Source organism: Thamnophis elegans, chromosome 3 (assembly GCF_009769535.1).
Source record: "Thamnophis elegans isolate rThaEle1 chromosome 3, rThaEle1.pri, whole genome shotgun sequence".
In the NCBI taxonomy this organism is placed as follows: Eukaryota; Metazoa; Chordata; class Lepidosauria; order Squamata; family Colubridae; genus Thamnophis; species Thamnophis elegans.
Genome location: NC_045543.1, coordinates 104,340,566 through 104,366,433, shown reverse-complemented (window position 1 = coordinate 104,366,433; position 25,868 = coordinate 104,340,566).

Genomic DNA, 25,868 nt, shown 5'->3' with positions numbered 1-25,868 from the left:
ATATATTATATTAATTCCATATTTACATCAATATAAAGTTGATATAACTTGAAAAAATGAGTAAATTGTGTCATTCACATACATATATATTATAAATTCAATAATTTGTTTATTTGTATGAGAGAAATTTATGTACCTGTTTCTTGAATATTCTTTCTCATGATGCAGAATCATTTTGGCATCTTGGTACAAATCTCAATTGACCAGAGGTATCTATAGTAAGGGGAGTCCAAAAAAAAAGTCAAGATGATACTTGTAATCATGTGATCAAACCCACCTGCCTTTTAAAATTGCATCACATATTTCAAAAGGGGATAGGACTGATGGTTATGGCCACCATCTTGATTTTCTTAATCTCCTCAACAGATGCCCCTTTAGTTAAGGATAATGAGGTAAGTTAGAGAAAGAACTAGACAGCAAGTGGAGAAAGTTACTAATGTAAGAGATCCCTTGTTTAGTGAAGATTATGTTAGCAAAAAAAGTCATTTCTCTCTCCAAAAATTCATTCTCTCAGTATCTATCACTAAGCAGAATTTTCTAAGTAGTTTGCAGCCTTTGAGATATGGCTCAGCTAAGATCATATAGGATTCTTGATGAGAAAAAAACAGTTAAATGATTTATACTATTTAGACCTAGCAATTTTAGCTATAGAAGTTTATAGAAACCTCGTTTTAGTTTTTAAGTCCTGTTGTATCTAGATGTTCAGCTGGATCCAGCAATTATTTTATTTCTTACAAGTAACCATTCATTATAAGAGGGAATGGCCCCAATGGGAGGGAAACAACTCCTGAAAATTGACTCCTCACCATATATACACTTAGAAATCACAATTCATTAAATATTTAAATTTTAATAATCTGTATAAAATCTATTTTTCAGGATTTTTTTCACAACTAACAATTCAAGATAATGCAAAAAAATATGAAGTTAAAATAAGAATTTATTTACAATTGAAACACATTCAAATAGCTTGGTTACTCTTGAAAGTGCCAATTAACTTTCATTATGGTTGAGATACATGATTTCATATTGTGGTAGAAGTAATTTCATTTTTAATATAATTTTAAATTATATTCAAACTAGCATGTATGGGAAAAAGCACAGCACACTGTAGATCAATTGCTGAAAAATGTTAATGCAATACCCAGGATTGAAGTTGTCTTCTTCACCTGCTGAGAATATTTTCCACTGAGCCTCCATAAAGAACAAATCCAAATATTATTTCAAATGGGCTCATAAAAATATTATCTTTTGTATATGAAAGAAGAAATAGAGCTTACTTTATCCCAATAGCTCAAAATGCAAAACTCATAAGGAGATAAAAGCAAAATAAGCAGGTGGATAATATAATCTTAAAATAGCTATGTTGCACTCTGCCTTTTTTCCTAAAGAATGAATGTAATAATCCTTAAGTGCTGTAAACATAATACTTTCTTATTAATGTTTCCCAAAATTATATATTTATGATCTGAGAATCATAAAAAAAACCTGAAAGATTAACAAGAAAGATGAAATGTGCTAAAGACACTTGTTTTTCCTTTAGTTGTCTACATTAGTTAAGAATAATAATAATGGATAAAAATACCAAATCTAGTCTAAATAAGCCTGAATGAAGATGCTCACTAAAAATACCTGGGCATTCTTTGACCTGAAAACATTAGAATAACAAAGTTGGGACCTTGGAGATCTTCTAGTTCAACCTCCTGCTCAAGCAGGAGACCTATTCTATTTCAGATAGGTGAAATAGTCTCTTCTTAAAAACCTCCAGTGTTGAAGTACTCACAACTTCTGAAGGCAAGTCATTCCACTGGTTAATTGTTATCACTGTTACAAAGTTTTTCCTTAGTTATAAGTTGGTTCTCTCTTTGATTAGTTTCCATCCATTGTTTCCTGTCTTGCCCTCTGGTGCTTTGGAAAATAGGTTGACCCCTTCTTCTTTGTGGCAGCCCTCAAATATTGGAATACTGCTATCATGTCACCTCTAGTTCTTTTCACTAGACTAGCCATGAAAAGCACACAGATGAAAACATCAAGCACACAAGTCAAGAAGGTTAATAGTGAATCAGTGGTGGGTTCTGGATCCCATTCCAACTGGTATGGTTGGAACGGGCCCAGCGGCATCCACGCGAGCATGCGTCTTAGTGCCTCCCCGAGCTTCTGCAACACTCCAGCTGCTCAGCGGAGCGCAGACGCTGTACGCGCCATGCACATGCGCAGAAGCACCAAAGACTTAAAAGACTGGTAAGGAGCTCGGGTGGGTGGGTGGGCCCTCCGGAGCACCGTACCAGAACGGTATCTGGTGCTCCAAGCAGCCTTCGGTACCCCCGTATCAGGATGTACCACCTGCAACCCACCACTGTAGTGAATACATACAGTAGTGTGAGTGAGAAAGGTCTTAAAATGGAAACTCAGTGGAGAAAATACCAACAAAGCAATTCAATTAACACCTGAAAAAATTCAGTGATTAGATACCAGCTATAATATAGTGGACTGAACTGAATGAAAAGTCCTTGATAGGGAAACCAGAAAAATACTGACAATAAAACATTGTGCCAAGGGACTATGATATCCTTCAAGATCAAGGCATCTCGAATGTTCCTGCTGCCAAGGCGAGCCCAATCCATTATTTCATTTATATATCTAATGGCTGCCCAATTAAGACTTTTAAAGGACATTTAATATACACATACAAAGAAAATATGTACCATTTCAGTATCTTCATTAAAAGAAAAGAGAAAACCTTGAATTATTTGATAGTGAGAATTATAAATCCCAAATGTCCTTTCTTTGGAAAAAGAAGACACATTATCTAAAGGACTCAAAGCACTCACAACTTTCATAGGCTACCATACTAGAAATTCTCGTTCTGCCCTAATAAAGTAACATTCTCATTAGCAATAACACTTAGATTTATATACCACCCACTAGTGCTTTACAGAACTCTCTAAGCAGTTTATAATGTCAGCATTATAAACAATTTGGGCCCTCATTTTACAGATCCTAGGAAGAATGGAAGTTTCAGTCAATCATGAGTCCGTCAAGATTGAACTCTAGATTATGGACAGAGTTCGCTTGCAATACTACATTCTAATCACTGTGCCACCAGGCTCTATTTAAAGCCTTTATTATTTAGTTTCAAGATTGCCAGTGTAATCACAGACTTCCTCTAGATTAGTCCTACAGTTAGGCAGGTTGTAATAGCTGTCATTGCCTTAACAACAGCAGAAGCATTTTGGAAAAAGTCACTGTGTGCCTTGATCTTAAAAGGCATGGGGATCCCTGGTCACAATTTTTTATCCATGCCTTGTTAGGATTTGGAATCGCCTCACTTTACTTTCTGCAACCAGAACTCTTCCCCCCCACTTTGTTGCATAAGCCCCAACTCCTAAAATTGCAAAGGACATTCCTCGGAACACAACAAAGTTTTCTATTTGACTCTCTAAAATCTTGATTCATTTTATTTCCTTTCAAAGATATCACTTTATGAACTTGAATGAGTTGCTATCATTCTTCTTCAGCTGCTAGGCTTTAATTGTGACAAACACAATGGAGATTTTAAATTGAAAATTAAAAGTGCCAGGAACATGATTAGTAGTTGTAATTATTTAAATGTAAGACATCTGTCATGCTTTTGGTCTAAGCTCCATAATTATAATTGTGAAATTAATGGTTAGGATAAGAATGTTGTTCTGCACTTCTGGCATATTCAGTTGATAGATAACAATTGATGATGAATACTGTGAAACCATCAATGTCAGTTGAAAAGGTGTTATTGTATCAGCTTAGCAGAAGTATGATGGGATGAATCTGAAAAATGGTGTTGCAATAGCATTGGAATGAAGTTTTTCCATGGTTCTGTCCTCTATTTTCAAGTATTATTGAATGGGACATTGAGGCAGTATTTTAGTGTATTTGTAATTGTTGTTGTTTAGTTGCTAATTTGTGTCTGATTCTTCAGGATCCCATGGACCATAGCATGCTAGGTCACCTTGTCCTCCATTGTCTCTCAAAGTTGGCCCAAATTCATGTTCATTGCCTTGATGACGCTATCTAACCATCTTATCTTTTGCCATCACCTTCTCCATTTTAGTGCATGGGAGGATATAATTACCTCTCAAAACTTCCTTACTTACGAATTTTAATTTAGAGAAAAAAAATCTGTGTCCAGTATCAGATATCTGTTCACTCAGCTGGTGAATCAGCAAAATTTCTCTATCTAGATAGCCTCTTCTTAATATACTGTACTTAAGAACAGATCCACAAATGGAATGGAACTAAAAAATTAATCTATGTAGATTTGAATGGCTGAAGAAAAAAAGTATGACATCACGAGACTTCATAATGTAAATATCAAGATGCAGACAAAAAAAACCTCTCAGTTCTGTGGTTTATAATGGCCCTGCAAAAAGTAAGAGAAGCAATGTATCAAATTTCCCCTCTCGGTGAGCAATTCCTCCAATATCCAATTATTAATAGTGTTAAAAGCTGGGACATTTTAGGAAACTCACCCTAGTAGCACTTTCCCATCTTTTTTCTGATAAGATCCCCAATAGAGTCAAAGCAAAGCAAGTTCAATGCTGCATCTGGGTTGCCATATTTTGCAGCAGTAACATGTCACATCAAGAACTAAATCTTAAATGTAGATAGATAGTATTTGGTTTAGTGGTTAAGGCACCAGGATAGAAACCAGGTGGCCACGAATTTAAATCCCACCTTTAGCCAGTTAGGCGAGACAGTTAGGTAATTTTGAGCCAGAAACACTCTCTCTTACCCACCTCACAGGGTTGTTGTTATGGGAAAATAGGAAGGTGTGTTGGAAATGTTCGTTGCTTTGAGTTATTGTAAAAGTAATAAAGACAGGACACAAATACATTGGGACTATGATTGCTGTCACTAAACAATGCAGTGAAATATCCATGATGGCATCGCAATCAGCAGTCATAACCCCAAGATGCACTGGTTGTTAAGTGGGAAGTGTTAGGAGCTCCAGGTAAAGTGCTGGGAGTGGGAGGTCAGAGTGTCAACACAGACCGTGCACAAATGCAGGAAGGTTGGAGTGAGGAGGCTGCAGTGACACAGGAGGGTAGGATTGATCTGAAAGTTGGAACTTCAAGGACCAGCCATAACTATATTCATTTAGCCCTGTCGCAACTTTGAACAATTTCTGAACAAGGATTCAGTAAACAAGGGTTACCAGTATTGGAGGTGCTTTCAATTTTAATATGATCCAAGAAATCAAGCAAAAGGGACATTTGAGATTTTATTTTAATTGTTTATTTTTCAAATTTCTGAACTGCCCACCTCCTTCAGAGAGGGACAACAAAGTACTGAAATCTAAAGAAAAGTAGATAAAAGTTTTTAAAAAATTAAATATAATGATAAAACACTGTTAAGATTTAAAAGATGGTCAATTTAACTTCCATGCTATGTCAATACTTTATTTAATTTATAGTAATAGGGCAACAATGATGATTCAGCTGCAGTCTCCAACCTTTCCTGCTTAGGAGACTGGTGAAAAGGGGATGGTTTCATGTACACACACACAACACAGCTTTCATAAATGCAGCTTTGTGCATGCTCACCTACCACAAGTACAGCCTCGTTCCAAACAAGCTGAGGCCCAGCACTAGGCTGTGGACCAGGGCCATACAGCCACAGATTCTCTTTTTTGTCTTACATCTTGCAATTGAAATGCATCTAAATGCAGCGTAGGGAGAAATGTCCATCTGGGTTGAGTTCCAAGTGGGGAGAAAGAGACTAGAAACAATGGTGGCTATTTGGAAGATGGTTTTAATGGTGGACAGGATCACATTGTTGTGTACTTGAGTTACGACTGGCCAGTGTCACTCAAGCTGGATGAGGGTTTTCATTGGCTCAAACGTGGAGGCATTCTGACGGGAGAATGGCAGCATTCTAATTGGTGAATGGTTTGACAGCTACTATATAAATAACTGTCAAACCAAGGGGTTCTGTTCTGTAGTGTTAATGTTCTGAGTTAATAAAGACAGTTGAATGCAGAATTGTCTCAGTCGTTTATCACTACCACAGAGAATCTAATACTGGCGATGAGGAGCAGAGAAGAACCCACACTGAGCTGCAGTTTTTTTGAAATCTTTCTGATCGCAACAATGTCTACCATTCCGAGTTTCGCTCCCTTCAAAGCTGAGAAAGAATCTTGGGAGGCGTTCTTAGAAAGCTTTGAATATTTTATTATTACCCACGATCTCACTATGGTAACTAATGATAGAAAGAAGGGCTTCTTTTTAAGTGCTTGTGGCCCTGAAATGTTTAGTATGGCCTGGGCACTTACTGCCCCTATGCCTATTACTTCGGTACCTTGGGACATACTGCTAAACAAATTAAATAATCATTATTCATCAGCCCCTCAAAGATAGTGCGTAGACATGCATTTAGACAATGTACGCAGAAGGACAGGAAATCCATATGCCAATATATGGTTTCCCTCCGGTGTGGGGCAATCCATTGTGATTTCCGTGAATTGGATGGAGCGCTCTTAGAGATAAATCTTAATAATAAGATTTCCTCACCAGATGGACACACTTTCTCTTCTGGTTTTCCTCCTGTTCCGGAGCTATCCCAACTTCAGCAGCTTCAATGGCTGCACTTCTGTCGCCAGCAAAAAGAGATTCCTCTGGATCAATCAGGGACTTTGTGGTGTCCCTGAGATCAGCAGGATGTACTCTTCCCTGTCACCTTCTCTTCGGGATGGTTTAGGTACAAAAGGACTGTCCAGCGGCAAAAGTATTGATTGCAATCTTGGAGCTCCAAGATTGTACGTTGTGTCGTTGCAACGTCAACTCCTCCTTCACTGTCAAATGTTTATTGACATCCTCAGCAGTTCTCATTCAATATGATGAGCGGCTGCCTTTGACCCTCACCTGTAACACCTCTCCATACGGTATAGGGGCTGTGCTGGCTCACTTATTACCCTCAGATCAAGAAGCCGTATAGCGTATTTTTCGAGACCCTTATCAACCACTGAACGTAATTACAGTCAGGTTGATAAGGAGGCGTTGGCAGCTGTTGCAGGCATAAAGAGGTGGCCGCCACTTTCTGCTAATTACAGATCACAAGACCCTTTTAGGAATTCTTGTAGGGGATCGGCCAACACCACCCATACTGTCACACCTTATGCTCCGATGATCTGAATTCCTAGTGGGGTACTCTTACCAATTGGAATATTGGCCAGGGAAACAGGTAGGGCATGCAGATGCGTTAAGTCGCTGCCCGCTGCCTTTGCAGGTACAGGACCCAGCACCTACTTCCTTGGTATTAGCAGTAGAGGACATGGAACTGCCACTCACCACCATGGATATAGCAACTTCTACTAACAAGGATACGGTGTTCTCCCAAGTGTTAGAATGGACCCTTAGGGGGTGGCCGGTAGAACATCTGACGAAGATTTTCTACCCTATAGCTGGAGGAGAACAGAGTTATCTGCTTTAAGGGGTTCTGTGCTGTGGGGTAGCCAAGTTGTAATTCCCACAGCACTCGGCTCTCCGGTATTACAAAGGTTGCACAAGGGCCATCCAGGCATATACCACATGAAGGCTCTGGGCTGGAGCTCCGTCTGGTGGCCAGGGTTGGATGACAAGATAAAACAGTGGGTGGGACAGTGTGTAGATTGTCAAAGTTCCAGGCTTGGTCCCCCCCCCCCCCACTGCGTTACCAAGAGAATGGGAGCAGCCGTCTGCTCCTTGGTTTCGACTGCATCTCGATTTCACAGGCCCTATACAAGGGACTTATATTATAATCATAGTAAAAGCATTTCCTAAATGGGTCGAAATTATACCCATGTCATCTACTACTGTTGAAGCCTCTATAAGGGTCCTACAGAAATTGTTCACTTGTCATGGGTTGCCTGATATAGTAGTTTCGGACAATGGACTCCAGTGGACTGTGGCCGCTTTTCAAGCATTCCTGGCTTCCCTGGGGGTCCGACAGGCTTTAACAACCCATTCCACTCTGCGAGCAGTGGCTAAGCGGAAGGGGCCATCCACTCTGCTAAAGAGGCATTAGGGAGAATAGGGACAGGGTCTTTGCATCACAAAATAACCAGGTATTTGCTGTTCCAACATTCTACCCCCTGCCCTATAACTAACCGGAGACCCGCTGAGTTATCAATGGGAGAAAGCTCCGGACCACACTTGACAGGCTGCACCCAAATTATGGCATTCCACAACATCCATTAAGGGCTGTCCTAGATAGGGTGTTTGAAAAAGCAATAGCAATAGCAGTTAGACTTATATACCGCTTCATAGGGCTTTCAGCCATCTCTAAGCGGTTTACAGAGTCAGCATATTGCCCCCAACAATATTTTCCTCATTTTACCCACCTTGGAAGGATGGAAGGCTGAGTCAACCCTGAGCTGGTGAGATTTGAACAGCCGACCTGCAGAACTGCAGTCAGCTGAAGTAGCCTGCAGTGCTGCATTTAACCACTGCGCCACCTCGGGGACCCTGTGTATGCACAAAACTTTGCTGGAGCACCTAAATGGGTTCCAGGCTCAATAACTGAAATAACAGTCGTCTATGGCGGCGCCACATTGACCATTTGCATCGCCGCTGTACATCCGCAGACTGGGAAGAGGAGGTGGAGTGGCCTGACAATGAAAGAACTGATGCTGCCTGCCAGCCAAGCCATTCCGCAATGCCACCCCCCCCCCAAGTTCCGCCTGTCAAATGATCATCAGCTGACTTACCTGTGGATCCACATCTGCAAGGTGGGGCGGAGTTGCTGAGGCTGTCCAAGGACCGTCATGCTTCTGCTGGGAAGGAGGGTCTGGTCCTTCCTCCTGCTCCAATGCCAGTGCCAGAATTGCATCGCTCCAGAAGGGTCAGGCATCAACGTGCCTACCTTTCTGACTACACTTGCACAAACTCGGGGGAAAGAAGTGTTGTGTACTTGAGTTACAACCGGCCAGTGTCACTCAAGCCAGATGAGGGTTTTCATTGGCTCAAACGTGGAGGCGTTCCAGCGGGAGAATGGCAGCATTCTAATTGGTTAATGGTTTGACAGCTACCATATAAATAGCTGTCAAACCAAGGGGTTCTGTTCTGTAGTGTTAATGTTCCGAGTTAGTAAAGACAGTTTAATGCAGAATCACCTCAGTCGTTTATTACTACCACAGAGAATCTAATACACATGGTTTGAGGTCCTGGGGAAAAAAGGGAAGAGATGCTGAGAGTGCCTAGTTTTATGCCCTCTCTGGGCTTTTGAATTTGAGCTTGTATTCTGATTGGTTGTCAGACACCTATTGTGCCATGCAGGGGTAACTTTGTATGTTGTCTGTGTTCCTGGCTTGGTTGAGCCTTGCTGGGTGATGATGTAATGAAAGGGCTTTGGGAAATTCCTGCTATGGCTCTGCCTGAAGGAGGTAGATCGTTGTTATATAGAATAGACTGGCCCAGGCCTTAATGGTACATTGACAAAGGTGGGGGCTGAGTTTCTGCCTCCCTTTTAGGGAAAATATTCTGTCCTTTTAATATTTCCTAAAATATTTCATTTTTCTAGGAGAAGGGTGGGTGCTAACTTCCCAAATAGTGTTCATAGTTACATAATAGGTTTGTCTCTGAAGTATTTCTTCAAGGGGCATTTGCTTCCTCAAAATTCCACTTATCATTTGAAAAAATAAAAATCTTCAAGCTAATAGAAGAGAGATATAATTCTTAATACTTCCATATAAAATCACTTCTTGCATTTAAAACACCCACCCACCTACACCAAGAATAAAAGTCATAGTTCAATCTATTCCCTGTCTGAGTACTTTTTACTACCAGTAGTAGACAGAGGTCCATAAATAAAACCTGTAATATCAGGCGCTTTGTTTATAAAACATATATATACTGCTGCTCATTTTGCAGAATGTCACTCTAAGTGTAACAAAACCATAAAATAATATTAAAATTGAATGTCATTAAAACATGGTTGTTATTAAAGCATAGCTGAGATCATTAGATACTATGAAAAGGAGAGTCAACTCAGGAGATCTCTGTTCATTTGAAAGCCCCAAGGTTGCTATCTGAAGCAAAACTGCATTCAGATTTGTATTCTACTGCTGTATTATGGAAAGCTAGGCATTTTCTGAAAAAAGATCCCTTGCCCCCACCTTTTTTCTCTATTATACAGTAACCTAAATATCCAGGGCAAGTAAAACAAGCAAACAAACACAAATTAGAACCACAAAACCAATCAGCTGATTGCCTGTTTGGAAGGGCAGTGAGGCACTCCAGGAAACATGACAGCCTTTATTACCTCTTTTTCAAACAGAAATGTTCCATCAACAAACAGGTACCTCAGCTGAGTCTGAGTGGGAGGTTGCTTCGGAATATAATATGGTACAGGGAGGGGGGAAACAGCTGTTGCCAGGTATTTTAAGCTGTCTTCTCAGGAGGAAAGCAATTGTTCTGCAGGGCTCTTTCACCTGCACAGAGCCTAACAAAGGTCCTTACTTTGTTACCAGGTTACCAGAAAAAGCTGGCAGCAGAAAACCTATTCAGCATCAAAGACTCCTCCAGAAACTCTGCCCCACAGCTGTTTAAATTCTTGTGGCTGTGATTCTGAGTCCTGGCAGCATGGTACTTAAAGCAATACTGTATACTTTTCCTCTTCCTGTCAGCATCCTTGGGAATTATTATTATTATTATTGGAATAGGCTGTGGCTCCAAAGGGGGATGAAGAGAACACAGGATTCCTATTTATATAGTATTTACTTATACGTAGCATATAAAGCATTTCCCTCCCTTTTATCTGGTTTTTCTCACAAGAATCCTCTGAGAGGTGAAGCTGACACATAATGATCAACAAGACACAATGCATTTAATGAGATGGCATGTCATAAAATGTGTGACATGAAATTGGATGCATTCCTTTTGCTCTGAGCTTAAGTCTGTGGGGTCCAGACAAAGAGGGTCAAAAAAGTCAAGTGAGGAGACATACAACTGGGATTCCACCTATTGCCCAATGCACACAAAAGGGGATGGAGCTTCAAGCATGCAATCAAAGCCCATTGCAGATGTCCCTGGTGGAGCGGCAGACAGTCTCCAACCCATTTTCTGCAACTTTCAGAAACCTTGAAACCTGAGCTTACTTTTAGTGATGATTGCTGAAAAACAAATTGTGTGCTTTTCCTTTCCCCCAGAGGAATAAAAAAAAAGACCCTTAGTGGCACAGTGGTAAAAGTACATTATTGCGGACAATCTTTGTCCATAGCCTGAAGTTAAATCCTGATGGGGCTCAAGGTTGACTCAGCCTTCTATCTATAGAACTTCTCAGTCATCCAGGTCATGGTTGTGCTTTTTCAAAGGTGCTTTTTCTGGAGGCAACTGGGCTTCTTGTTTTTTTCTTTGAAGACATTTTGCTTCTCATCCAAGAAACTTCTTCAGCTTTGACAGTGGGCTATTGGAGAATGAAATGGTTTATATTCCTTATAGACAGCTGGACATTTGCATCCTTTTAGACGGTCTTTGAAGCACTTGTAGGTTTATCTGTGTCCTCAGAGTCACCTGAGTAGTGCTCCTGGTTCCTGTAGTCTGCAATTTTTTCTCTGGAAATCCATTCCTACTCCCACACCATTCAAAGGGTTTTCATCTCAAATTGCATAGCTAAAAGACTTGGGAGTAAGAATGCTTCAACATTATAAACCACCCAGTGGTTTATAATGTAAGTTGTCTGCCCTGTTCTAGAACTGGTAGATGAGTTGGGCTAAAAAAGGATCTATCATTTTTGTATCCCAACATTTTTCTAAGCATCTGTGGCAGAATGTGTTTTTTTTCCAGCATACAATTTATCCTCTCAGTCTTGTGTAAGTAGTTAAGCCAGGTTTTATGTTCCTCCATCATATTCGAATAGTACCTTGACATCTGGGATGTCAAGACTTGTGTGTGTGTGAATTGGATTAGAGTGAGGGAGAGGTGCGCAGAGTCAGCCTCACTCTCTCTTCCCAGATTCCATCTTGCTCCAATAGCAGGACAAGAGTCAAGACAGTTGGAGATGGGCTGGGTGCAGTGGTTGACCAGGGCATCTTTTGTGACTTGCAGTGCTCTTAGTATACCACATCGCTTGCAGAGACCGCCTGCATGACTGTTGCCTTATGCTAGTCAATTTCATCTGCTCAGACTCTGTCTTCACATGCTTGGGATAGACAAATCTCTATCTAACCAAAGGTCAATGACCCAATGGTTACTCTCAACTGGCTACTTTGACTGGCCAGCCTGTCAAAGCTGTTGCCCAGGGTGTGGCTGCTGCACATGCTACAGCTACTAGGAGCCACAGGTGAGAGCTGAGTGAAGGTAGGGACCAAAGGTGGATGAGCTGCCCCAAAAGCTGCCCTAAAATAAGCTGCCTTAAAAGGACATGACATGCTCCTACACCAGAGGTTCTACCCCTTCCTGAACACTCCATACACCCCAAAGCCAAATTTAATGGAAATAGCAATAGCACTTAGACTTATATACTGCTTCATACTGCTTTACAGAGTTTACTAAGTGGTTTACAGAATCAGCATGTTCAATCTGGATCCTCATTTTACCAATATCAGAAGGATGGAAGGTTCAGTCAATCTTGTGCCAGTCAAAATTGAACTCCTGGCAGTGAGTTAGCTTGCCATACTGCATTCTAACCACTGCCCCACCATGGCTAGAATGCAAAACTAGGTGTTTCAGATTGAAATCTACTATATGCAGTATAAGGCAGTGTAAATCATTGGAACACAATGATTCTTATGTCTTCTCACCATTGGCTTATGCCAGAGAGAGGAAAAGTAGAATGGTGAGGCATATCTGGGTCATTGATGCTATGTATGCATAAATTGTTGCTTTGATACAATGTGGAAGAGAGTTCTGAAGAAGAAGTGGGCTATTTCAGCTCCTGCTAATGTAGGAGTCTCACTTCGATCAGGGATGTCAAACTGGCAGCCTGCGGGCCAGATAAATCATGCGCAGGCCACGCTCACCCCAGGTCTGAGAATGGGAAAAATGTCATGAAACATCATGTGACGGCAATGTGATGCAGCGAGTTTACACCCATGACTTAAATCATATGATTTTCTGAAAAAAGGTTCCACTAAAACATCTCCTATCTGGAGATTTAGAGTTCAGGATAGTAGTACAGTAGTACAGTAAAAGAGACCTTATTTCCTACCTTTCTATTTTAGACTCATATGCTACTGAAGAAACTTTAAAAGCACTAGTAATCACCCTGTTTTCAAACTCTTTCCTATGTAGCCTACGCAGCGTATGGTTTTCAATTTGCAATTATTCTTGTTAATTTTTTGTTTGTTATTCCCTTGCCAGGTCTCCCTCATTCATGTTTTTTTCATTTTAACTTGGCACAGGCATGATTCACCACAAATATTAAAGTGCATATGTGCATGCTGTTCACAATGGCTGCTGGCTTCCATCTCACAATAAGACACAGAAATTAACGTTAAATGAAGTCAGACAGGGAGGACAGAATGTCAGAAAACCACAGCTTTGACTCATTAATATTTTACAGAAAAAGTTGCTGAAACCTCCCAAGAAGTCTGATTGGAACACTTGTTCATAATTCTATCCTTGCAGTTCTTGATTCAGTTTTTATCTCAAGGTTATTAGCGCAAGAATACTTGAGATGCATCCAACTGCAATTTTGTAAATGGCTGCTATCAATAGCTTATTATCATTGTCTGCACCTCCTGCTTTCCAGTTCTCTCTGCCTTCTTTTATCATTTTATCTCCCTGCTTCCCTCACATGCAGGCAATTACACTATGTTAACATATTCCTCTTACTGGATTTCCTCCCTGCAATCTGATAAAGTGGAATGCAGTTTGAAGTTTATGCTATAATAGCTGTGAAAGAGCCACAATATTTTTGTTGTTTCAGCTATAGCAACCAATCATAACCCCTTCCTCACCACACCCACAAACACATGTCTCCAGAGGCAAAAGTAATTTTAAAATGGGAATATTCTTAATTATATGCAAAGCAGGCTCTTGATCTCCTGTTTGAGGAAGTTTAGAGGAATGTTTTGGGAAACCATCCAAAAGCATTTATTGCTTGATATTACATGCTGTCCTGCTCATGCCAATCTTGGCTTGAGTGAACAAGGAGTTTAGGCAGGGGAAGGAAAGGTAAGGTGACCAGATTTTCAGATTGGAAAAGAGGGACGCCCTTGACTGGGGGGGGGGGGGGGGGGGTTGATTTAAAAAAAAAATTTTTGTCAAAAGGTCACCCCAGGACACTGAAACCAGCATAAATACGAATCTGTTGCCAAACAAAATTTTGATCACGTGACCATGAGGATGCTGCAACGGTCGATAAGTGTGAAAAATGGTCGCAACGGTCGCTAAGTGTGAAAAATGGTCATCAGTCACCAACCTGGCCTGGTCATCAGTCACTTTTTTCAATGCCATTGTAATTTTGGTCACTAAACAGCCATGTTCCTGACTTAACAACCACCATGATTCACTTAACGTGGCAATAAAAGGTCTCAAAAATCATTTAACAAACGTCTCCCTTAGCAACAGAAATTGGGGGATCAATCCTGGTCGTAAGTCGAGGATTACCGGTAGCCAATTGCAAAAGGCAACTTTACTTGGAACAGGTGAGATTGTGCCCGGATCCCTTGCATGCCAACATCCCATCCTGTCCATGGGGAGAACTCCACAGGCGGACAAAAGCCCCAATCCCCTCTCAACCTCCAGCTGACTCTGCCATCCGCCATAACCACACATGCCCCTCAAAGGCAAAACTCAGGGGGCTGAATTCTACAGGGGGAGGAGTAAAGGGGGGATTTGAGGGGCAGCCCAAAGCACCATCTGTCTAAATTTGCATCAGGCAGGCAGTAACATTTTCATAGACCATGATCAGAGGAGCAGCTGATCCTATGGAGAGACTCCTCCTGCATTCAGTCCCAGGCCTACAAGTGGAAGTACCCTTCCTTCCTTCCTCCTTTCACCTTCCTTTCCTCCCTCCCTCCCTCCCTCCCTCTTTCTTCCTTCTAGCCTTCCTTCCTTTCCATTCTTTCTCCTTCCTTCCTTCCTCTTGCCTATCTGCCTTCTGTCTTTCTGCTCTTTAGATCTCTCTTCCTCCTTCCTTCCTCTTTCCATCCTTTCACCAAAAATCAGGATGTTTTATTAGCATCAGCATCATTCTGCTGAAAATGCCAGATTCTGTGGTACTTCTGGATGAGATTTAGAAAATTACAGAGACATGAGGAACCATTATATAATTTCACTTGGCAAAACTCTGATTAAAATAATAGCAACAAAATGTAAGGTTTTTTAATTTTAAAACTCTAGCAAAACATAGATTTATTTCCAGTTTAGTTAATTAATGCCATTATAAACAGGAATGCAATTGATTAAATAAAATGACTTTTTCTTTTATTAAGAATACTTATTCTACACTAAACTAGAAAATATTTCATAGGCCCTTCAACAAGTTTGTTACAAATTTTCAGGATTGCATGCATTCTTGAAACTGATACCATGTAATGTTAAAAAGCAGATAGCTAACTAAGTACACTAAAAACCATGTTTAATTATTTGCTACTTGAGGCCAATAGCAATGATGAAGAAATTTCTGTCATCCTCAGTGACAATATTTTTAGGGCCAAAAAATAAAACTCTGTATATTGGATCTGTTGAATGGAGAAAGGCTTGCTCCCCCATTTCAAGGAGCTGCTGCTTCTTCCACTGCCTCCTCCCCCCCACCTCTTAGAAGTCCAGCCAGCTGCCCGCCAAGCTCTCTGCGGAGACTCACCCAGAGTTTTCACCGCGATTTGCCTGGTGAGGGGAGGCGGCAGGTTGATGCAGACCAAATCCACAGTATAATAAATACAAGTATAATAAATACCTTCCTCCTCCTTCTCCTCGCTGCGATCTGGATGCCTGACACGCCTTCCTTTCCTCCGCGTTCGGCCCTTTCGCGTGGAGCCTCAAGATTACGAGCAATGCAGGGTTGCTAAGTTAAGGGCGTCCGGTCCCAACTGGGAGCAGTGGCTGGCTCTGCTCACGGCCGCGGGCCCCTGCCCTGCTGCGTCAGGCGCGTCTTCAACAGCATGACCCGGCATCCCAAGCGAAGCTCCCCGTCCCCCGCCTAGCTACGTTGCCCACACGCACGGGGATTCAAAGTATCCGGCCGGATTTCTTGAATCCCCGCGCGTGTGGGCAACGCAGCTAGGCGGGCTCTGCTTGGGATGACCAGGTTATGGAGGGCATATAGCCTAGTCATCTCAAGCGAAGCTTCCCCCCCCCCCGCCTAGCTACGTTGCCCACACGCACGGGGATTCAAAGTATCCAGCCGGATTTCTTAAATCCCCGCGCGTGTGGGCAACGCAGCTAGGCGGGCTCTGCTTGGGATGACCAGGCTATGGAGGGCATAGCCTGGTCATCTCAAGCGAAGCTCCCCCCCCCCCGCCTAGCTGCGTTGCCCACACGCACGGGGATTCAAAGTATCCAGCCAGATTTCTTGAATCCCCGCGCGTGTGGGCAACGCAGCTAGGCGGGCTCTGCTTGGGATGACCAGGCTATGGGAGGGCATAGCCTGGTCATCTCAAGCTAAGCTCCCCCCCCCCGCCTAGCTACGTTGCCCACACGCACGGGGATTCAAAGTAACCAGCCGGATTTCTTGAATCCCTGCGCGTGTGGGCAACGCAGCTAGGCGGGCGGGCAACCCGCTTGCTGTTGAAGACACGCTGGACGTGGCAGGGCAGGGGCCCGCGGCCGGGAGCGGCTTCTGGCGGCTACCGGGTGGCGATCTCACACCATCCGCTCGCGGCTCTTAGTACTCACCAGTCAGCGCAGCTGCAACCTCTTTCGTCTTTTGGCGAAAGGAAATGGAGACTCGTGCAGGCGTGCTGAAAATTTCCCATCCCAGCCAGCTCACTGATTGGCTGGAGTCCAGGCCAATCCAATCAGTGAGCGGCAGGCTGGGCTGGCTTAAATTTGTAGGTAGGTAAAAGCACGCTTTTTTTGGCGCTCGCAGCTCCCGCCCATCAGCTGCTAGCTTGCTGGGCTGGCTCATCGGTAGGATAGAGAACAAAACGATGAGCCAGCCCAGCAAGCTAGCAGCTGATGGGCGGGAGCTGCGAGCGCCAAAAAAAGTGTGCCTTTTAAAAAGGCGGGCGGGACGCGGGAAAATGCATTAAAAAGCGGGGGTGTCCCGCCAAAAGCGGGACGTCTGGTCACCTTAAGGAAAGGGGAAAATGAGAAAATGATGTGATGAACATTTAGCCCCAATGGCATATGCGGGAAGTAGATATGTGCAAGATGTGGGCATGATGTCATATCACCATCTTGTATATTTGATATGTCCTGTAGTCACCTTGATTGAGCATCGTCTTGAAATCCAAATGTATTTTATTAGAAAATGCTGTACAATAAAGCACTCTGCTTGCTGGAAAGTATGCTATTTGCTCAGAAAGGGACCCAAGATGGTAGAAGGAATTCTGGGGGATATGGGAATATGTTAGTGGTGGTAAAAATCAGTCCCATCTTTTGTATTTAGGTAATGTGAATTTTCCATGCAACTATTCCTGACAGGACAGCCATTTTGTGAATAAGCAACCCTCCATTTCAAAGGTATAAAGCCATGATATGCTCCAAAGGTGCACAAAAGTACCAATATTCAAGAATTAGTAGTATACCTTTTGTGATATTTACAATAACAAGTTGGAAGGGACATTAAAGGTCAGTCAGGAAACCCTATACCATTTCAGACAAATGGTTGTCCAATCTCTTCTTAAAAACTTCCAGTGCTAGAGCATTGCCAATTTCTGGAAGCAAGTTGTCCCACTCCTTTGACCAAGTCTTTTAAAATTAACACCACAGCAAACTAAACAGAGCACTGGTGATATTACCTAGTTAGATTATGAAATGTCTGAAAGCAAACAGTCAAGCTCAGAAAGCACCAAGGACTACACAAAAATAATCTAAACAGAAAATTGCTGGCTTTTTCTAAAATGGGATTCTTGCATAATTGAATTAGGTTTTACAGTTTAATAGCCTAAGATTTGTGAATCCCCTTATATATATATATGCACTTTCCCCTTATATATATGCTTTATATATATATGCTACATATATGATGTATGATATGATATATGCCATATATGTATGTGTGTATATATAAATAAATATATATTTATAAATAAATAAATAAACAAATAAACACACACACACACACATATATATATACACACACACACACATACGTACGTACGTAGTACATACATACATACATGTGTGTGTGTGTGTGTGTGTGTTGTGTTTGTGCTGATAAATAAATAAAGGGAGACTAGTATAGATCTATTTCAAGCTATTTAGCTCTCATCAGCTAGCCATACTCTTACTGGGAATTTTCTAAGCAACTATTCCTGACAGGACGGCCATTTTGTGAATAAGCAACCCTCCATTTCAAAGGTATAAAGCCATGAGTTAGTGGTTAACACATCTGCCTAAGATGTAATACAGCACAGGTTCAATTCCCAGTAAGGGTATGGCTAGCTGATGAGAGCTAAATAGCTTGAAATAGATCTATACTAGTCTCCCTTTATTTATTTATCAGCACAAATACAATGTGTGTGTGTGTGTGTTTATTTGTGCTGATAAATAAATAAAGGGAGACTAATATAGATCTATTTCAAGCTATTTAGCTCTCATCAGCTAGCCATGATGGAAGCAGTTAGCTTCCTCCCATAATTGGGGCTGTATGTATGTATGTGTGTGTGTATATATACATACACACAGCGGTTCATCCCAATAGGGCTACCATGTCCAGCTTGCAGAAATTCAGATGATAAATAAAGTAGATATAGTAAAGAGTTTGTTTCTTTCTTTTTAATTTTTTTGTTGTCTTCTAGTGGGTATTCATTCCAAGTGCGTCTAGGTAGAACAGGCAAAACACTGTAATTAATTACAGCATTTATAATATCTAGATTTCATTCCATCTTCCTATTGAGAAATGTATTTGTACCAGCTTCTATAAATTCTGGTTTATTTCCTCAAATTCTGGATTATAATTTCCTATCCACAGCTATACCATCAGAAGGATAGATTTTCACTCTGTTCAATGAAATATTATGTTACCCTCTATAATAGTTACCAGAAGGATTTTATTCATTTGTTCCTTTAGTTAATTGGATTACTTACTTCACAGATACACACTCACATATCACAGTACCCTGTTGAAAATTTAATATAAAAATACCATTATTACAATAACAATAGCGAGAATAATGATTTATTAAACTTGTATGTTTCCTGATTCCCAGCAACTTTAGGCATCTCACAACAATCAAGGAATTATGATAAAATGTGTAAAAGATAAAGATTATGATATAATTTCAGAAATGTAGAAAAATTCAACATTTTCTTTCACCCTTTATGAGGTTGTGTAGGATAAGACATAATGTAGGTTTCTATGTCTGTGCTATTGCCCTCTAAATTACAGGGCTGTCAAACTGGCGGCCTGCAGGCAGATGCGTTACATGCAGGCCACCCCCATTCGAGATCCGCAAAGGTAAAAAAAAATATGATACTTCACATGACACAATTGAATTTGACACCCGTGGTCTAAAATGATGCGTGGGTAAAATTCCTGAAAACAATTTGGAGGAGAGAATTTAGTATACACCATTTGGAACTACTTAGTATTTCCACATGTTGAGTGGTGTCAGGCTTTTAAATCTGGTGTCAAGTTTGCACATGGCATCCACACCGCTAAGCAGCAAAGTGAATATTTATAATTGTGCTATCTCAGAATGATCTTGGAGAAATTACTGGTTCAGTGTGCAGCTAGATAAGTAGTGCAGAACACAAAAAGAGATACCGTAATCCAATTTGCTGTTTGGGAGATAGCATCATAGCTTAGATGTATCTAGCACTATCTCACTCTATAAAACAAGTTTATTAATTTTTACAGTACCATAATACTGAAATTTTGGAAGCACTTAAGGATTAACTTGCAATAAAATTATAGATTTGACAGGCGCCATTTATGAGATCACGTACAACTCTTATTCACAAACAGGAATCACAAGAAAATACTATTGATAGAGAACTATTCAGACTTGCTTATATACACCAACCAAATGAAGAAGTCATGATTTCCATAGGTAAATACATTCTCTGGTTTCCCTTCTTTAGTATTCCTTATGGCCAAAAGAATATATTGGCTTAAAGATATGTGTTTATGTCTATGTGATTATATCACAGTTTTTAATAATCCCTTTTATGTACCAAACTGAAAGCTACAAAACTGAGTGAATGATTGGAAGACCAGGAATCTTATTCTTTCTTGCATTTTGATTCTCTCAAATTGAATTCAGCAAACTTATGCTGAACTGTGCTTTACAGCATTAAACGTCCACTTGAAAATAATGAATTTAAAATATATGGATTAATAAATCACAAGTAGAATCAGTAAACAAGGTGCTTTATGAATAAACCAGGCCTATATTGCCGGTTCAATACACCATTTAAAGATAACAATTGCTGGGTTTTCTCATCAGACTCAGCCCAAACAAAACAAGCTATGGAATAATTTAGTGTGAATCAAGCCATTATCAGCTGTTCTTTTATTTCAAATGGTTTTGGTACCAATCTAATCTAGCAGTAGGGTTGGAAATAATGTGATGGCTTGCTGTCAACTAAGTTGCAAACTAATGTTCATAGTTTTATAATTGTATGTTAGACTGGTTTCAGTGCAGCACTTAACAGTTGTCATTTCTGTAGAACAGACTTAAGGTGTTCTTTGCCTCTTTCTATTAACACACCTGCAAGCATTTAAAGACTCTTCTGCTTGGCATGCCATATGCCTCAACCGTAATTATTGCCATATTACTGATAATTTGTCAGCGTTATTACAGAAGAAATTAATTATGCATCATAAAACTTTAATAATACCAATATGTCAAGGATAAATACATGTTGGATCATCACCAAGCAATAAACATATAATGAAGCATATACAAATAGATTACTTCTAATATATGACTTCTCTCATTCTTTAAATGTCATCAGCTGCAATCAAATTATTGGAGACATCTATGTTCATTATGTTTATTTTAATTAATATAAATTTATGTTCCCTGTCTATATTTTGCTCCATTTTGATAAAAAACATATGAATACCCCAAAACAACACCAAATGTATTTTGACATTTTCTTCCTGCAGCTGTGTCATAAAATGTGTTTTTGTTTATTATCTTGCAGCATTATCTTACAGCATTTACAAGGCAACCTCAGCAGTTTGATACCGTGTTTCTTCAAAAAGATGACCCGCCTATCAAGTTTTTGAGCACATGTGATCAAATTAAGCCCCACCCACAAAATTAGCTCCAATTAAGACTCCACCCACCATAGGGTGCAGGAGGTGGAGCAAGCCACACAGGTAAAAAATAAGCTAGGGTGGAGGTAGAGGGTGTATGGAGCAGCCCTACTTACCAGGCATCGCACAACCCAATATCTGCCTAGCCTTCTTCTGTGGCCACTTACCGCTACTTTCACACATCACCTCGGCGTCCATTTTGCATTCAGATGCCTGCTGGAAGGCATCTGCAGCGGACAACAGAGCTCTGGATCTGGATGAGGAAGGGGAAGAGGAGGCCGGGGCGATGCATGCGAGTGGAGGCAAGCTGCTGCAGAAGAAGTAGGCCAGCAACAGGCTCCTGCTGGGTGGGCCTGTCGATACCACCACCATGAGGTGAGTCAGTAATTAGAACCGTCCAAAAAGAAGGCCTAGCCATTTTTTCAGGGTCAAAAGAAAATAAGACCCCACTTTCTTTTTGAAGAAACACAGTATCTAAATCTCATAGCATTACATGGTAATAAATAAATATATTATTTTCTTTATGGGTTTGCCTAATTACAAATATTGCATGATTTGGAAGATAAATGCATTCTTTTTTACAGTTGATGTTTATGGAGTATAGAACAATACTTGTAAAATTTTAACTGAGAAATAGATTATTTATATATTTATTTATTTATTTATTTATTTATTTATTTATTTATTTATTTATTTATTTATTTATTTGTTTGTTTTGTATGCTGCCCACTCCTGGAGGACTCTGGGCAGCTCACAAAAGACAAGGGAAAGGGGGAAACGAGACAAAGACAACATATTAAAAACAAAACCAACATTCACAATTTCCGTGGAGGTAGATGTTTCTCAGACCCCCCAGCCTGCTGGAACAGCCAGGACTTGGTGGCTTTGCGGAAGGCCGGGAGGGTAGTAAGGGTCCGGATCTCGACAGGGAGCTCGTTCCAGAGGGCCAGAGCTGCAACAGAGAAGGCTCTCCCCCGGGGAGTCGCCAGCCAACATTGGCTGGCAGATGGAATCCGGAGGAGACCTAACCTGTGATCTAATTAGTCTGAGAGAGGTAATCGGCAGGAAGCGGTCTCTCAGGTACCCAGGTCCGATGCCATGTAGGGCTTTATAGGTAGCGACCAGCACCTTGAATCGGATTCGGAGACTAATAGGTAGCCAGTGCAGCTCGCAGAGCATAGGTGTAATGTGGGTGTATCTTGGTGCACCCACAATCACTCGTGCGGCTGCATTCTGGACTAATTGGAGTCTTTGAACACTCTTCAAGGGCAGCCCCATGTAGAGCGCATTACAATAATCCAGTCTTGAGGTCACAAGGGCGTGAGTGACTGTCTGAAGGGCCTCTCGATCCAGGTAGGGTTGCAATTGGTGCACCAAGCGAACCTGGGCAAAGGTCCCCCTGGTCACAGCCGACAGATGGTGTTCTAAAGTCAGCTGTGGGTCCAGGAGGACTCCCAAATTGCGAACCCTCTCTGAGGGGCGTATAATTTCACCCCCAGCCTGAGAGATGGAATAGTTAGCCAATCTTTGGGAGGGAACATCAGAAGCTACTCGGTCTTGTCTGGATTGAGTGCCAACTTGTTTGCTCCCATCCAGACTCTAACAGCCTCCAGGCACTGGCACATCGCTTCTACTGCTTCGCTGAGTTGGCATGGGGCAGACAGATACAACTGCGTATCGTCTGCATATTGGTGATACTTAATCCCGTGCCGGCGTATGATCTCACCCAGCAGCTTCATGTAGATGTTAAATAGGAGGGGGGACAGGACCGAACCCTACAGCACCCCATAATTGAGGGGCCTTGGGGTTGATCTCTGCCCTCCGACCAACACCGACTGCGATCTGTCTGAGAGGTAGGAGGAGAACCACCATAAAACAGTGCCGCCACCCCCACCTCTCGCAACCGTCGCAGAAGGATACCTTGGTCGATGGTATTAAAGGCCGCTGAGAGGTCAAGAAGCACAAGGATAGAGGGGTGACCCCTATCCCTGGCCTGCCAGAGATCATCGATCAGCGTGACCAAAGCAGTTTCCATGCTGTAACCAGGCCTGAAACCCGACTGAAAAGAGTCTAGATAATTGGCTTCATCCGAGGACCGTCGGAGTTGCGAGGCCACCACTTTCTCAACAACCTTCCCTACAAAGGGAAGGTTGGAAACTGGGCAATAGTTGCTCAAAATGGTTGGGTCCAGAGATGGTTTCTTCAGGAGGGGTCTCACCACCGCATCCTTTAGGAGGGGAAGATTCCCTCCCAAAGAGAGGTGTTCACAATCGTCTGGATCCAGCCGCGTGTCACCTCCCTGCTGGTCGAGACCAGCCAGGAGGGACACGGGTCCAGTATACAAGTGGAGGCACTCACTGCTCCCATGGCCTTGTCCACTTCATCAGGAGAAGCCCGTTGAAACTCAATCCATAAAGCATGCTCAAGACCCTCCCCCGGTACCTCGGCTGGTATCGTGCAATTGGAGTCCAGCTCTGTCCGAATCCAAGTGACTTTATCCATCAAATACTGAACAAATTCCTCAGCTCTACCTTGTAGAGGGTCACCCGCATCCCTCCCTTTCAAGAGGGAGCGAGTTATCCTAAACAAGGCGGCTGGGCGCGATTTGGCGGATGCAATAAGGGTGGCAAAATGCGAACATTTCACCGCCCGTATTGCCACGAGATAGGCTCTAATAAAGGCTCTCATCAGTGCTCGGTCTGACTCAGATTTACTGGCCCTCCAGTGGCGCTCTTTTGGCGCTTCATCTCCCGGAGTTCCTCGGTGAACCAAGGAGCCCTCCTGTATCCGCCGCCTCGGAGAGGTCGCAAAGGCGCAATCTGGTTTAGAGCCCCTGCCGCCGCTGTATTCCAAGCAGCACCGGATTGTGGACGATAGTGTCAGGTATTTCTCCAAGCGCCGTCTGAAATCCCATTGGGTCCATCAGGAGCCTGGGGCGGAACCACCTAATCGGTTCCCCCTCCCTACAGTGGGGGATTGGCGAAAGTCAATTTCCGAAAGTCAAGCCTCAGCAGGAAGTGATTGGACCATGACAAGGGCAAGGTTTTAGTGCCCTTCAACTCTAGATCACATCTCCACTGCTCCAAAAGAAATACAAGGTCAAGTGTGTGACCCGCTGAATGAGTCGAACCTCGAATTACTTGGGTCAAGTCCATGGCTGTCATGGAAGCCATGAACTCCTGCGCCCCATCAGGGCGTTCACCAAGTGTAGGCAGGTTGAAATCCCCCAGAACCATAAGCCTGGGGAACTCCACCGCCAACTCGGCTACTGACTCGAGGAGTGAGGGGAGGGCTGTTGCAACGCTGTTGGGAGGTAGGTACAGACCCACTTGACCACCAAGGTCCAGCTTCATCAACAGGGACTCACACCCGACAAACTCCGGAGCAGGGATCCTATGAGGAACTAATGACCCTCGGACGATGACAGCCACTTCCCCACTCCTTTCTTGGGGTCACGGCTGATGAAGCACCTGAAAACCTTCTGGGCACATTTCGGTGAGGGGGACTCCTCCCTCTGGGCCCAGCCAGGTTTCAGTAATACATGCCAGGTCTGCCCCCTCGTCTAAAATTAGGTCCCGGATAAGTGGAGCTTTGTGAACCACAGACCTGGCATTTAGCAACAACAGCCTGAGACCAGGGCCCTGACAATTCTCGCCATTAAAATATGCAGCAATTGTTCTCCTTATTCATGAGACATGATCAACTTTTATAAAACATATTGTTTATTCTGGGAGGTCCAATCATAATAATTTCATAGTTTTGGTTGTATTTTTGACCACATATTCTTAGAAAATATGTATTTCTAAGCAAACTAAGCAGAACACACATTTTTTTATTTATTTAGATGTGCTAAATATTTAAACTTTCAGAGAATTTCATCTGGAACAGTGTTCGGATATGCATTTAACTTCAGGACATACAGATTAGATGGGTTCTTCAGGGAATTACCAAAGAGCAAATTCATCAAGTATTACTAGTGCTGCTATATTAATGCTATATTAATCCAAATACACTGAGGAAATGCAAAGAACTAAAAACATAAAGACATGTCATATTGTATTTAAATGCTTTAAGACTCAGAGAAGCAGTATGACCTGTAAGCATCATTTTACAATAATATCTAAACAAGGCAAAAATAATATTTTTCCACAAATAATAAACAAAAAATCATAACAGGAAAAAATATCTAAGATACAAAATATAAAACACTATAACCACACAAAAGGTGGAATAGTAGGTAAAATCCATTTCAAAGTCTAGAATCAGACCAATTACATTACATCCACTTATCTTAAAGATGCTCGTGGATGTCATTTTAGAGTCTTTCCCTATGATCTTTGAGAGATTATATTGGATAGGCATAATACTAGAGCTCTTGTAGAGAGCCTGGAGAAGGCTTAAAGAGAAAATTTAAAAACCTATAGAAATAATAAAGTCATAAACATTCCTTAAAACCTGAAAAAAATGTTAGGAAGAAACAGACTTGCTTTCTCCCTGATTCAAAAAAGCAATGGTTCTCAACATTGGCAAATTTAAGA